The sequence below is a fragment of the Chaetodon auriga genome, chromosome 15, assembly GCF_051107435.1.
Source record: "Chaetodon auriga isolate fChaAug3 chromosome 15, fChaAug3.hap1, whole genome shotgun sequence".
Taxonomy (NCBI): domain Eukaryota; kingdom Metazoa; phylum Chordata; class Actinopteri; order Chaetodontiformes; family Chaetodontidae; genus Chaetodon; species Chaetodon auriga.
In genome coordinates, this window is record NC_135088.1 from 5,335,373 (window position 1) to 5,351,777 (window position 16,405).

The following is a 16,405-nucleotide window of genomic DNA, read 5'->3' on the forward strand; positions in this document are numbered from 1 at the left end:
TTTACATTTTTGCATTTCCTGTCTGTTTCTATGGTTGGACGGATGGATGGATGAATGGATGGATGGATGGATGGATGGATGGATGGATGGATGGATGAATGGATGGATAGACGGGTGGATGGGTGGATGGATGGGTGGATACTAAGAGTCTGACGTCTTTAAGCAGCTCCAGAAAGACGACAGACAGGAAAGTGTTGATTCTTCTTGTGTGTTCTGATAAATGAATAAATTTGAATTTTTAAATTTGTCAGTTTCAAAGAAAAGCAGCAGAAGCAATAAAAGCAAAAATGAAGGCGAACAGGAGAGAAAGAAAAGTGAGAGAGACGAAAGACAGACGAAGAGATGGAGGTCAAAGGTCAAGAGGAGGGAGGAGAGGGCAGCGCTGATCCCAGCCAGTATGGCCGTTTGAAGTGTGTGTTCCTTCACAGTGTCTGTGAGTGTGTTTGTGTGTGCTATCTCCTGTGTTCATGCTGTGTGGTCTCTTCCTGTGTGTGTGTGTCAATATGTGTGTGTGTCTCTTATCTTTCATGTATAATAAATCTTGATCACCCAGACAGACTCTCTGAGCTCCTCCTGCAGGAGCTGATAAAAGTCTGAGGAGTGTGTGTGTGTGTGTGTGTGTGTGTGTGTGTGTGTGTGTGTATAAGTGTGTGTGAGTGTGTCTGTGTGTAGAAATGTGTGTCTGCGTATAAGTGTGTGTGTATGTGTGTGTGTGTGTGTGTGTGTGTGTGTGTGTGTGTGTGTGTGTATAAATGTGTGTCTGTGTCTGTGTATAAGTGTGTGTGTCTCTGTGTGTGTATAAATGTGTGTCTGTATAAGTGTGTGTGTGTGTGTGTGTGTAGGTGTGTGTGTGTGTGTGTGTGTGTGTGTGTGTGGACATGTCATGGACACCTCTAGCTGGTGAGTCTCCTCGTTTTTGCGTCCTCGTCTTCTTTTTGGACAAGCAGCAGATCACAGGCTGGAGTCCACAGCGTCACAGCGTCACAGCTAACGAATGGACAGAATGACGTTAAAGTGACATCTGCTAAACAAATCTAAATCTGAATCTGCTGCGTAAACAGATTCACACCAAAAACAAAAAAGACGTCAAGTCAAAAGCTCATTCTGAGGTTGTAGACTCGCTGCAAGATGGGACGTGACGCCGGGCCTGAAGGTGTTCTTCACACATGTTCTGTGAGGACGGACACGCATTTGAAGACAATCACTGAACAGAAACACGAAGAGTCTGCAGGACCCTTTAAGGTCTGAACCAGGACTGAGTCCAGGACCGAGGTGGTAAAGAACCAACACAGTGATACTTCAGTACATCAGCGTTTACGCCGGAGGCACACCTGGGCTCACAGTAAACCCTATGAGGTTTACGAACACACACACGCACACACACGCACACACAGAGCTCCTATCTCCACAGTACAGTCTGTTCAATCTGTTGCGGTTGCTTAACTCCAGATAGTGTGTGTGTGTGTGTGTGCGTGTGTGTGTGTGCTCAGCAAACTCTCAGCTGACCTCGTATCATGAAGGAAACAGTTGAGGTCACTGAATGTTTGTCTTCACCTGAAGGTAAAGTATGCGATTGATGCTGGTCTCTGTTTGAGGTTTAAAGCCACGTCCTCTGTCCACCATGAGACTGTCACTGTCAGCTCTGAGACAGTGAGACACATTCCAGAGACACTTCCAGTCAATCCCGGCGTGTGTTTGTTGAATCAACAACACTTATCTTCACGTGGTGAAATTCAATAATGAAAGAATCACATTTGTTCTGAAGACACTGAGACGAGACGCTTTGATCCTGAATGAGGGAAAACAAACTGTCCCGCTGACAGCGTCCGTCTCGTCTCCTCTACTCGTCATCCTCCTGACGCTCCAACAGCAACACACTCTTATCTCCAGCAGCCTAAATATTTAAGGTGAGCTGTGCCAAAACTGGCACCAGATCAGCTCCAAACAGCCTCCCAGGTACACAGTCCCTGATTGGCTTGAAGCTCGAAGCTCAGGGAGACATTAAGAGACCAAAAGGAAGACAGAAAGCATCTTCAGACTCGTGGAAGAGACACAGAGAGACGTTTCAAACACAAGCAAGAGGTCGTCACTGATCATACCTTCAAACCTGCTCGTTCAGGTGACGAGCGCCTGCCCGCCTGCCCGCCTGCCCTCTGACGCCTGCTCTGGTTTGAAGTTTTCTTCAGCGTTGGTCTGAAACATAAGAGTGAAATTGGAAAGGAGGATTAACAGGAAGTAATCAGATTACTCTTTTCATGTCACATTCCTTTTACAGCTCAGTTACTCAGTTACATTTTCAAATAATCAGTTACTGCTGACGTTTCACTTCTCACCAAAGGTCAACGGTTTACGCTCCAGCCAGCAAAACCAGCCGTACTGGTGTTGTCCCAGTGGGTCAAACACACATCGTCCTCTGGTTCGTCCTCATCGTTGTTTCATTTTCTCCTGGAAAAGAAAAAAACAGTTTGAAACTCTAATTATTTTAGTTTTTACTGCACTATAATGCTAACGCTAACCAAGGCTACTGGTTTGCTTTTCTTGTCTACATGTGAGGATGCTAACTGTAGCTTTAGCATTGCGTCATGTTTATAAGCACCGTGTGTTTAAATCCAATCAGCGTACTGATTAATTGAAAAGTGTCAGCGGGTCTCTGCAGGGTTCAGTATGACGGACTGGAGGAGGTCTGGGTTCTGCTGGTTTACATCAGGCTGCTTTTGGGTTTTTTTTTTAGAGATCAGCAGAACCACGAACGATCTGCAATAAACTCCACACATGAAGCAACTCGTCTGCTTATCACTGACCAAAGATTAACTGCAGCACCCTGAACCCTGGACCAGGAGCGCACACACACACACACACCCTCACCCCATGTGCATGCGTGCGTGTGTGCGTGTGTGTGCAGGGTCCAGTGCTGTCTTTATCTGTTGACCTGCGGAAGTATTTGTGATTGTGTCCACACACACAGTGAGTGATAAGGACAGGAGGACAGAGTGGACGCAGGATGTGGAGTTAACACTGAGACAACAGGAGAGCAGCTCATCACACCGAGAAGCAGCCAAACACAACAGGCGGATCCATGCTGGACTCTGCTGATACTGTCCCCAACAGACCAGGTCCACCAAGGACCTCGTCCTCTGAACTGATACAGATCAGACGGACCGGACTCAGCGTCTCTCTGTAGGACACGACTGCTGATCACATGACTCCCACACACACCATACATCCACAGGCCTTTAGATCTGGTGGTCCAGCTGATCTCCTCACCGCCATGAGCGTAGAAACAGCCCCGAGATTGATCAGTCCACGCTGAATCCAGTCACAGTGAACACAGACTCATCAGACTCCTGAGGGCAGCTGATGATCAATCCTAAAAACAGAAAAAGAAGAAACAGGAAACCTGAACATGGAGTTAATCAGAACATGAAGCGAGCAGCTGCTGAAGCTCCAAGACTGATCACTGACCAGCAGACCGAACGTGACTTCAGTCGTTTACGTCGACGCGTTTGGATTTTTAACATCGCACACGTCAAATGTCACCTTTGTCTCCACCTGCTGGCTAAAAACAGCTTTCATTTTGAAAAAATGTTTCGCAATCACAGTTCTGGACAAACCTGATTCTGGTCTTCCGGATCCTGACTGTGTCCTCACAGACATGCAGGCTGATATTGATTGATTGATACTGATGAGTCATGAAATGAATAAATCATAAATCATTTCTGGTGTTTTTACAGCTTTAAAATGTGACAGTGTCTTTTTACAACACCAGAGTGTGTGTTTGTGTGTGTGTGTGTGTGTGTGTGTGTGTGTCTCAGATACAGTAAGATGCTCAGACTACGACAGTCTGCAACAGACCAGATCAGGTAACAGCTCGCAGTCACGGACGGCACAGCGCCCTGAAACTGTAGACACCCCCACCCGGCGCCCACGGTTCCCCCACAGGACCAAAACAGAGACAGACGGAGTGTATGGAGACACCTATGAAAGAACAGATTGAAAGAATCTCTGAGTTTCTTCTTCTCTCGCTGTAAATGCACATTAAATTCACTCTAAATGAAGTTAAGACGTCAACAGCGAGACCTCGGCTCGTCTTTCTCCTCAGATTCAGTCGCTCTAAACATCACGCAGTGACACACATAAAAAGCTCATACAGTGATATAGTTAGAGGCCCCGGCATCCTGAGCTGCACATGCAGACAGGAGGGGCCCCATACCTCCCCCCCCCCGCCCGTCTCCACTGCTGACGACTGGCCCTCCTTATTTATTGCTCTGTAATTTCTGCAGACTAATTGATTTGGCTCAGCTTTCAGGCTGCAGGGAGGCAGGAAGTCAGGCGAGAGGTTAAAGAGGGAGGAAGGAGTGTGTGTGGGAGTGTGAGAGTGTGTGTGAGTGTGCGTGAGTGTCTGTGTGTGAGTGTGTGTTGTAGAACATCTATGATGGGTCACATATTCACTGCTGGTTTGTGTGTTTGGAGGTCAATAGTACACGGAGGTACAGGTCGCAGTAATGATCTGTAAAACTGCACAAACTGTTTAAAATAAGGAAACTTGTAACTTCATCATTATTTTTGTCTTTTATTGTCATGTGACTGACAGCCGGAGGCGTCAATAGGCTAATCTCCAGCAGCTCTGCTCGCTGGTCTACCTGTGCTGCAGAAAGGTGGCCAATGAAGCCATGAACCACATGACTGCACCTGGAACAGCAGTAAATCTCCACAGAGGAAACAAACATGGACATTTCCAAAAGCAGAAACGATGACGAGACAAAGTGAAAGGGACACGTCCAACATGTGACGCTGCATCATGATGAATATCTGTCCCTGAACGTCCACACACACGTCTATTTAAGGGTGCCGTCAGTGAAAACCACTTTCTTCTGTTTCTGATGGATAAAATCATGAAAACAGCGTCAGCCGTAATAAACTGTAATTATCCTTCAAGGTCTGTCAGAGAACTCGAGCGTTCAGTCTGCAAATCGATGGTTATCATGAAAAGAAAACACGTCCAGAGCAGGAACACAGATTAAACATCTGTAATTAGGAGTGAATGGGGGACATGCGAAGACCATGTATGGTCCTTTACGCCGGGTGAAGCAGCTTTTAGCTGAGGCTCTCAGGTCCAGGTCAGAAGACCAGGGTCCAATGAAATGATCCCCAGACAACACTGAGGAAAGGTCAGAAGCTGCTGAGATCAGCCTGCCGGACCAACTGCTGTCCAGCTGCACCGTCAACAGAAGGCTTTGAGGGGAGGCTGCAGCTCACAAGGCCATGATCCCTCACTGGCTTCCCACCCATTAACGCAGCCATTGGACTGTACGACCACGTCAGAAAGCCCCTCCCCCACAGCCCTCTGATTGGCCACCTCTGAGCGTAGCCTATCGGATCGGATACAATCACTTCTTCACATTCTGACGCGATTGGACAACGCGTAGGAAACATGAACAGACTCGAACATGTCCACTTTGACTCCACAAACCTTTTCAGAAGAGGACAAATGGAAATAATGTCCACTAGGTTTTCAGCTGACGGACGCGATGCAGCAGAGAGACAGAGGACGGAGAAGGTGTGAAAGAAAAGCAGACAGCAGATGTCTTCCAGGCAGGGGGTCCGTCTCATCCCTCCCCATCCACGACCTCTCACTGGGTCTGCCTCGCTGAGTCTGTGTCAGTGTCTGTGTCTCAATGAGTCTGTCTCACTGACCTGAGCCAGGACAGGTCCAGGTTTAGTTGAGTCCAGTTAGTTTCACATTTGAACGGTTGTTGTCTTGTTTCGACTGTCTTCAGTTGTGGACGCACCAGTCGATCCCTCCGTTCTGTCCTGTTAGTCCTCTGATGAGGTACCTCGCTCACTGGTCCAGTTCCTAAAGGAGGACACAGAGGGGCAAATGTCTTAAACAAACCTGAACTGCACATTTTAAAACCCTCAGTCATTAATCTAAGAGTGCATGAAACATTGAGTCTTTGGATGATTGACGTCAGTTGTGTGACCCCTTAAAGACACGTCTTCCATGTCCACCTTAAACTAACTGAGAAGCCGTAGGAGCTTTTCAGGTTCAGCTGTGAAGTCGTCCTTAAAGAGCTGCAGCAGCTTCAGGTCGACGTGCACGAGGCTCTTTGGTGAGCAGCGCCGCCGCGACGCCTTCGCTCAGCGGTTTTTAGGAACTCTGCTTCGTGTCTGTTAGTGCTTCAGCGACCACATCACAGTCCGTCCACACATGGCAGCGAGGCCTCGCAGCCGCGACATGTGTGAGCTGCAGTAATTGATGGTGGGCGGTAATTACCCAGGCGTCACTAAGCAGGCGTGTTTGTATGTACAAAGAGTGTGTGTGAGTGTGAGTGTGTGTGTGTGTGTGTGTGTGTGTGTGTGTGTGTGTGTGTGTGTACGCTCTGTGTCTCCACAGCGTCTCGAGGTCTCTGGTCTCTCTGAGCTGCTGACAGTTCCTCATCAGACACTTCGTTGCTGTCAAAGCAGCAGAAACAAACCATCCAGCACTCATCTCTCACCCTCCTCCTCCTCCTCCTCCTCCTCCTCCTCCTCCTCTCTGTCTAAAGGGACTGTAATGTCAGGAGGACGTCAGAGCCCATGTGGACACTGTAGATGTGATCATGATTACAGCATGGATGTAAGATCCACTGCAGAATCTGTCATTTCTGCTTCTGATCCATGACAGCAAAATGTTCGTGTGTCTGACACAGAAATATTCAAGTGAAGTATAAGCAGTGGTGAAGGAAGTATTCAGACCCTTTACTACCTATCTTTAATACCACACTGTAAAAATACTCTGTTAAAAGTAAAAGTCCTGCATTGAAAATGTAAAAGTATGTGAGTGTAATCAGTAAAATGTACTTCAAGTATTAAAGTATTCAGTGCAGTTTCAGCTGCTCAACAGTTTTTTGTGTTTTAGAACTAGAAATACTTCAAGTTATTTGGTTTTCTGTGGTAAAGTAACTGAAGCTGTAGTGCAGTAAAAGTACTGTGTTTACCTCTGACATGTACTGAGAGTAGAGAGAGTGACATGACAGGAAAAGTACCTTAACTTTGTACTTCAGCAGAGTACTTGAGTACCCGAAGACAGTAATGAAGTAGATGAATGAATGAGTGAATAAATGAATGAGTGAGTGAATGAATGAATGAATGAATGAATGAGTGAGTGAGTGAGTGAGTGAGTAAATGAATGAGTAAATGAATGAATGAATGAATGAATGAATGAATGAACCTCCAGCAGCCTTCTCTCTGATTCGTCACTCTTCTCCTGAAACTTCTTTGGCTGGTTTTTGTTTTTCCGTCTCAGCTAAATATTTTAAAGATTTCACACGTTCATCCAGACGTGAAAACAAAGTTCGGAGCCGGCAGCATTTCCGTGCATCGGTCCTCCGACCACACAAGGCTCTGTCTACATGGGACGCACAGCGGGGGACTGGTGTTTTCAGCCAAAACATGAACTTTTCCTAAACTGAACCAAATGGATTTTCATACTAAACCTCAGCAGACCTTCATCACAATGAAACGTGAAGAAACGAAGTGTCTGAACATGCAGTGGTCTGCAGAAACCAGCAGAGCCAACATTTATTGTGGACACTGTGTGACCAGAACAGAGTCTTTAGACGTCTGATTAGATGTTTTAGGTCCGTCGCTCTGTAAATTCTCACTTTCTACTACACAGTGCACAGAAACGACAGGAGAGTCCAGGTCAGAGGAAGACTGTGGTCACGGTCAGCAGCAGTGAAGGATCTGTGACAGGACGGACTCTTCCTGCCCGCCATGGCACCGACGGGGCCCTGAACACACCATAAATCATCCAGAGGAGGACGTGTCCCCCGAGACCAACAGCTGGAAGAGCTCCAGAACAGAACGGCCACTAGAAACTGCTGAATGTGGTCCTGTGAGACGCAAACTCTGTCCTTTTACTTGGTCCTCTGTTCCAGGTTACTGACTGTGACTGTTATCAGCCTAATTATCAGACCTGCTCTTCCTCCTCACCACCTTCCTCACCCTCCTCACCCTCCTCCTGCAGGAAAACAGGAAGGAAGGATTAGAGCGACGCGCTGAGCTGAGATCCGGACAGGCCGGACGAATGCGCGCACACACACACACACACACACACACACACACACACACACACACAAAATCAGAATCACACATGCACGCTCACACAGTGAGAGTGTGTCGTGTCACACTGGCTACACACTCTTCACACCAACATACTTTCTCTCATTCTCTGAATATTTACCACACACACACACACACACACACACACACACACACACACACCCATTAAGTCCATTAAGTGATCATGAGCAAACAAATAGTACAAACAGCTGGAGGAAAACTGCTGGTATGGTGGATTTAATAAAACCAGTCACGGAGCGAGGACGGCGAGCAGAGTGCCAGCAAACAATGAACGCCTCAGACGGCAGCCAAGAACGCCACAGTAACGTTTACGAGCTGCATTAGAGTTCAGACCCCGTCATTATGAGGAAGAGGTGCTCATTATAGCCTTTTATGGGAGGAAACAAATAGTCTCCTGTGACTCACATTCTTGTCAAAATGCAAAGATGCAAAACGAGTGAAAAAACGGCGGGTAACACGCAAAGTTATCTTGGACAGATATCTGTGACCTTGAGAGGCGGTAATCGAGCGGAAAGGGGATGTAAAACATCCGCTGGTGGGTTTAGTGACACACACACACACACACACACACACACACACACACACACACACACACACACACACAGAGTCCCAGGCTGGCCTCTCTGGCATTATCTCATAGCCTGAGCACTCCCGCTGCCTCTGAGGTCGGCCAGCTCCACACACAGAAGCATGACGCGCATCTGCCTCCAATTAATCGGCAAATTATAGAAAAACTGCGCATCAAAAGACGTTAGTGAGGGTGGAGGAGAGAGGTGGTGCATCTACATACAACACAACCTCATATGCATTACTCTGTGTGTTTCCTCTGTAAATGTACAGTGAAATGCAGTAAAACAAAATGAAACACAGTGAAACACAGAAGAACACAGCGAAAATGCAGTGAAACACAGTTAAACGCGGTGGAAGTGAAATGCAGTGCACCACAGTGAAACACATTGAACTGCAGCAAAATGCAGTGGAAAAACAGTGGAATGCAGTGAACTGCAGTAAAACGCAGTAAACATTCTGCTGATACTGTTTGATAGTTCTTTTATAGTTTTTGTTATTTGGGGTTTTTATGAATTAAACTTCAGGCAAACAATAGACAGTTTTTTACTTCTGTGTTCGTTTATTCCATAGCTACAAACGGATCAATCAGAGTATAAATTGGTGTCGAGGGCCCCACTTCCACGTTCACAGCCACCTACTTTGCTGGGGGGCCCTTGTGACGCCTGTTGCCATGGACACCATTCAAAGCTACAACCACCACATCTATAGGCAGCTAATAACAAAGTCACATGACCTCATCCCCAAGCAGCTGGTTTCTGAGCCGTTTCTGACCGCAGAGGGAAAAACAACAGTCAGCAGGAAGCTACAGATTAGCGTTAGCTAACGGATCAATAACGTCAGTGAAAAGTAAAGTTCACGTCAGGAAGAAATAATTCCACACTGTAAAACAAACAAACAAAAAAAAACAAACCACAACACACTTTCTGCTTATTTCAAGAAACAAATCTTTCCTCAGTCCTGCTGCCTCCAGGAAATAGCCACAGCCCTGCACCGTGACTGGAGTTCTCACTCACTAACTGCCAGCGATCAGGATGAACGAGGACGTTACCTTTAGAAAGTGTTATGGACTCGAGGTCTGGCCTGTTTAAAGCCCTGCAGGTGGTGACTGACACGTTTTAGCTCTGTGTGCTCGCTGCCGAGGCCGTTCAGCGGCAAAATGAAGCTTTGAGCTCACAGAACCTGATCTGACGTGCAGCTGGACTCTGAAGGTCCATGAACCTGTTCACAGTCCAGAGTCTGAAGGTCGTCATGGTTGATCTGTCGTACGCCGTTGAGATCGATAAAAGAAGTTTCAAACTCTTCCTACAGGACACAGAACTGGAGGCATTTGATCTGAGTTCATTCAGCAGCAGGAGGCGGTGCAGTGAAACACACAACCGAACTGTGGAAATCAGCAGTTTTTGTAATTTTATCAGTTTTCTCTTTCGTCATCTCATTTGTGCTTTCCGTCTCAGTTTGTGACTTCTGTTGAATCTGAATCTGACGTTCGACCCGGATCGGACCGGATCGATCCGATCAGACTTTTGATCATCACTGATTGCTGACGTGTGAAATGTGAATCGTGCAAACTGTTGGTCTGTGGGTGTCGGTTCTGCAGCTGATAAAGGATCCAGCTTCTGGCTGCAGGACTGTGGAGAACCCAGAGAACGGCTTCGGGCTTCAGCGCTGCATCAGGACAAACATCCAGTGTCTCAGTGTAACCGCTGAATGTTCTCCGTGGTCACAGCCCCCTCCCTCCACTCTCAGATATTTCTGTAATGAATAAACTTTCTCGCCTCTGACATTCTCTCAAAGAGGTTGTGTTTGTCAGCACTTCTGGTTTACCCATCATCCCACGGGGCGTGACTCACGCTTCTCATTTCAGCTTGAAAACATCACTTTGTTGCTGAATTTTCCAGATGACACTAAAAGACGGCAGAGACGTCCCTCAGAGTCTGTTTGTGTGCTGCTCGTCAGGTTTAAAAGCTTCAGGTGATGAAACCAAACAGGTGAAGAAGAGTGAAGAGAAGCTGCCGTCGACCATGACATCAGCAGAAAAACCATCCCATGAAAGGTCACCTGATCGAAGCCAATCACCTCGATGATCGTCCTCCAGACAGGCGGTCTGAAACATTCAGGTTCTTGTGAAGAACGTCTGAAACATTCAGGTTCTTGTGAAGAACATCTGAAACATTCGGGTTCTCGTGAAGCTGCTGAACGCCGTGAACAGGTCATGATGTCGTCTCAGCAGCTCCTTCAGTTAAAGACGTCCCAGACTTTCAGTGTCTTTGCTGATGGAGATCAGTGTCTCTCAGCTGTCGTCCTCTCTGTCTGTCTGTCTCACTCTCAAAAGAGAACCAATAAACTACATTTACAGACAGATGTGGATGTTCTTAACATGAACGTTGAGCGTTCACATATGGAACATGAGATGATCTAGAGAGGAAAAGCTTCTGATCAGGATCACCTGCTGGACCTGATGAATGTTTCTGTTTTCTGCCCTGTCATTGGTTCTCTGATGGCTGACGATGAACACAGCAGCTGAAGACTCTCTGATGAAGTCAAAACGTTCCTGATGAGGCAGAGACAGTCGATGAGTGCCTCCAGATCTGTGAAGGTTACAAATCCAGACCTTCTGCTCTTTGACTCAACAACACTCGCTGATCGTTTCCTGAGGAGTCCAAAACACTGTTTCATTTGCCTCGTTAAGGCTAAATGTGGAATGTATGAAACAAGTGTGTGTGTGTGTGTGTGTGTGTGTGTGTGTGTGAGAGAGAGAGAGAGTGAGTGAGTGTGTGTGGTTTCATGCCGTCCCAGAACCACAAAGAACACAAGCAACAATAACAAGGGCATGGACTGAGAGACAGAGAGACAGACAGAGAGAGAGTTTTATTACCAGCAGAATGCAGTAGAAGTACTGCTGTCAGCGAGTTTCTATCTGCTGTTGTGGATTCATATTCCTGCTGCATCCATGTTAATTAAATACTTAGTATAATTACTAAGATAATACTAAGGATAATTTTGAGGTACTTGAGCATTTCCATTTTGTGCTTTACTTGTACTCCACTACATTTGAGAGGGAAATACTGCAGTTTTACTGCAGTACCCAGCTATCATGCTGAATAATGCATCAGTACATTTAAATACTGTGACTCTTCATACTTTAAGTACATTATGCTGCTAGTTCTGACGTACTCTTATGCAAGAACAATTCTGAATTCAGGACTTTTACTTGAATTTGAGTATTTTACAGATTGTTCTGCTGGAACTGAATAAAGGATGTGAATTCTTCCTCCAGCTCTCTCTCTCTCTCACACACACACACACACACACACACACACACACACACACACACACACACACACACACACACACACACACACACACACACACACACCTTTCATGGCAGAAGCTTCAGAGGTTAAACTGATTCCAGCACAGATACAGATCAGCCTTTCAGCACTGAGGAGTGTGAAGGTCGCTGTGTGAGGTTTAACGTCCATGAAGAAGATTACTGTGTGTGTGTGTCTGTGTGTCTGTGTGTGTGTGTGTCTGTGTGTGTGTGTGTGTGTGAGTGTGTGTGTGTGTGTTTTGGTAAAAAACACCAAACATTTTCCTCTTAGATGTGAGAATTTGATGCTTTTTTCCCCCAGTTTGAACACATCAGTTTGAGCTCCCGTCCCTTATTTGTTGACATCTTTAAGTCTGGTGATCTTCTCCATTCTTCTTATTGTCAATAAACCCCGTTAAAATGCTGCTTTCCACTTAAATTCAGGTCATGATGTCGAGTTAAAGCCTCAGCGGGTCGTCAGCGTCAATCCGTCTGACACAACTCATCGCTGGAAAGAGTCTTATGATTTGATCGATGTGAACAATTTCAAGATACAACAGAAGGAAAAATCAATGGCAACAACAAACAAACAAACGATGGAGTCTTACGCTGATCCACCGATCAATAACGATCAATAACACTCAATAACACTTCGACAGCTTCTGCATTCAACTCCAGGAAGCAGGAGTGAGGACATGTTGGACGTGAAGATTTAGTCCTCAGGAGGATGCAGGAAGCTTCTGACTGAGTCCCAAAGACAGAGACAATTCTCCAAAGTATCTAAAACACAACCCAGACGGACGAGCAGAGACGCCAAAACCTGAGGAGAGACGTTTTATTTTGACAGACAGGAAGCTAGAAAGGGAGGGACAAGGCGAGGTAGACTGAAGGTTCGGGTGGAGGTAGAGAGGATGTAGGGGGGCAGACAAGGAGGTGGTAGAGGAGTAGAGGGAGGGGGAGAAGCCCAAAGCTCTCATAGAACAAAGAGTCACTTATACGACCAGCAGCAACAGCTGAAAACATCTTTAAGATGGAGAGTGTGTGTGTGTGTGTGTGTGTGAGACAGAGAGAGAGAGAGAGAGTGTGTGTGTGTGTGTGTGTCTGTCTTAGACTGGGGGAATCCAGACCCTGCGCTGCACTTCGATTATATTCATGTCATAAGTTTTATCTTATCTTATCTTAAATGCATTTTGCAGCTTTGAATCCTTAAATTCATTTTAAAGCAAGTCGTTAAATTGACCTCACCTTACTAGCGTCACAGCTAACTGTTAGCGTCCTGAGAGAGTCACAAGCCTTGATGACAGACAGACAGACAGACAGAGGGGGAGAGAGGGAGAGAGAGAGAGAGAGAGGGGCAGTCTCAATAAGGGAGTGTGTGAGTATCTTATTGAGTTTTTTTGGAAACCTCATATGAGACCAGTTATTTTCATATGTCTAACGATCCTTCATCCTCCACTGTATCTCTCTCCACCCCCCCACCCCCCACCCCCCCCATCTCCCACCCCATCTCCCACCCCTTGTCCATGCCGGCTGTTGTTGGCAGTGGGGGGTCTGCGGGTCAGGACCCTGGTGGGCCTTCACCAGGGTCTTCAGCCTGGATAAACGGCCTCATTGTGAAGGCAGGAACTCGTCTTTATTATCACATGTTGATTACTTTCATAGTGTTTCTGCTTTAACTGAGTCTTTGATGTCCTGCACAGAGGACTGGAGGACACAGTGTCCATGTCTTCAGCTGGACTTTACACAGAGCTTTAATATGAATTAATATTCAGTTTGGATTGATTCTGATTCAGCTGAGCGACGTGACGAAAACCGCGTGGCCAATGGGAACGAGCCGCCCGGCCCGGATTTGATCGTGTTTCGCTCATGACGACGACACAGGCCAAACTCGTTCAGCGTGAAGAGGCTTTTGGAGTTGAAGGTGGCGCTCCGTCGTCCTCTGTGAGACGACCCTGAGCAGGCTGCTGACGGACACACGGCGCTGTGTCCTCGAAGCGTGGGAGAGGTAAGAAATGAGTGATGTTGAAGCGAATGAACAGCAGCTCTGTCCGGTCAGAAAACACACAGCTGTTTGCTTAAGCTGACAGACATCACCGAGTCCTGGAAAGAAGCCCCACAGCTTCCAGGGCCTGGACTCAATGTGAGCTTTGTCCTCGGTGTCAGTGAGGGAAGGTGAGCAGCCTGAACCTTGACCTTTGAACCCCGAGGTCACATGTCCCTGGAAGCCATTTTTGAGGCTGAAAACGACGCAGGGCAGCTGGAAGGTCTTCACCTCCAACAGCAGCGAGAGTTCAGTTTCTGCTTGGAGGTCTGACGCTGAGCAGCAGAGCGGCGAGTTTCCCACCATGCACTTCTCCTCTGCCCTCCACAGAGGACACATCCCCGAATGACGACCATCATTGAAACAGAGTGAGAAAAAACATCATTTAGCTGTTAAAAGTGATCAATAAGCCAATCACTGTCTGACATGCAAATACTGCGACTGCCAATGAGGACGTTCCAGACAAACAGACAAGAATCTGATCCAGAACAATCTGATCAGCTCTCTGCTGTATGATAACGGCATAACAACACTACACTGAACACACTGTAGCATCATAGCAGATATTATGGGATGTTTCACGGCCAATGACAAGCTAACAGGCAACATGAACAAATAACAGATGATAACTACACTTAGCCCTGTGATACGTGTGCAGGTCGCAGACATCGTCTGAGTCGGGGCTGAACCTCAATGTCATTGTGAGCGTATTAGCATGCTGATGATGTCAGCATTTAGCTGTTTAGCCAAATACAGCCTCAGTAGCACGGCTTCAGTCCCGTTAACACGTGAATCACATGTTTGTTACAGTCAGAGAGCAGCAGCCCAACGATGGGTGCATCGTCCTTCAAACCAAGAGTGCAAATAACAGACCAAAATAACGTTACTACAGCTTTTCACTCGACAGATGATCAGTGGACGTCCTCTGACTTGTCGCTAATGTGTGAACGCTCAAACAGAAAACCTCCAAAACCATCAAAGACATTTGAACTAATCGTCATGAAGAGTTTCTCCGTGTCCATGTCTCCACAGCTGCGTTCTGAAAATGTTCTGGAGCTTTCTGTCATGTTACAGGTGCAGAGGCAGAGAAAGGTGAGATTGGTGTGTTTGACCTTTGACATGCACAGAGGTCACATGTCCCCAGAGGCCCAGAACAGAGCCAGGCTGACCTAGGATCAGGAGCTCCTGACAGCACTTCAACAGGCAGCCGTATACCTTAAACTATGTTAATAATAATAATCATATCTCACAAATACTCACCCTCACCTGAACAGGTGGAGTTCATGACAATGAAAGAGCAGGTTTGTGCAGGTAAAAGAGTGACGTCAAGAACAAGAAGTTAGTGAAATTAGAGGAGAAGACAAAACTAATAATGCTCAAAAAGTGGAAAAGGTTTTAACTCTGAAGTGATTTTACTCAAAAGAAGTTTGTCTCACCTGTTCGTTCACCTGAAGCTTCATGTCAGCTGAACCAGTTTCAAGAAATCAGGCCTTTATCATCTATAATCAGTCTGAGCTGCGAGTCAGTCCCGTCAGTCAGGCACAGGGAGCTAAACCGTGACCTTTAACCCCATCTCAGACCCAAGTCACATGTCCTCATAAGCTGTGGTCTGTCCTTGGGATTTACTCTTTCCTGCCAACTCTGGTGATATTTTGTTCACGCGGAGAAGCTGTGAATGGGTGACGGACGCGTTTCTACTGTGGAAGTCACCACTTAGCTTGTGCTAATTCAACATGCTAACATGTAAACAGGCCGATTCCAAAAATGTGTTCAGTCTGTAATTCTTCCACAAAAAACTGAAGAATTTCAACATGCTTCACTGTGATTGGTTAAAGAGAATCTGCTTCTGTCTCACTGCTTCATGTTTAAAGTCTTGGACATACTGACTCAGAGTCTCCTGAGACCAGATCACCAGAGGACAGAATCCGTCCTGACGGCACGTCGTGTTTGCAGCGAACGTCAAACTTCACATCCTGTTTCCTGCCGTCAAGAAGCGTGCAGCCAAAAACTCAACGAAACTCTGTTGGTTCTGCTCAGATTTTAGTGCCTTGCTCAAAAGAACGTTGGTGCTAAGCAGCTCAGTGGGCACAGCAGAGCTAAGCTAACACCTGGGTGGTCCAGGCGTCGCTGGTAGGAAGTGATCGGCTAACGACGGCTTCAGCTGGAGCAGCTAAGTCGAGCCACGTGGCTCGAAGTGAACAATGAATGAAACCAAATCCCTCTCAGATCCTCCGAAGTCACTGTAAGCGTATTAGCACGCTCATATTTTGGGCTAGCTTCTCATGGTTTTGTTTAAAATAACCTGTAGCTTTTTTTCTCGTTCTCTCTTTATGGACGTGAAGCCCTGAGTGACCGTCTCC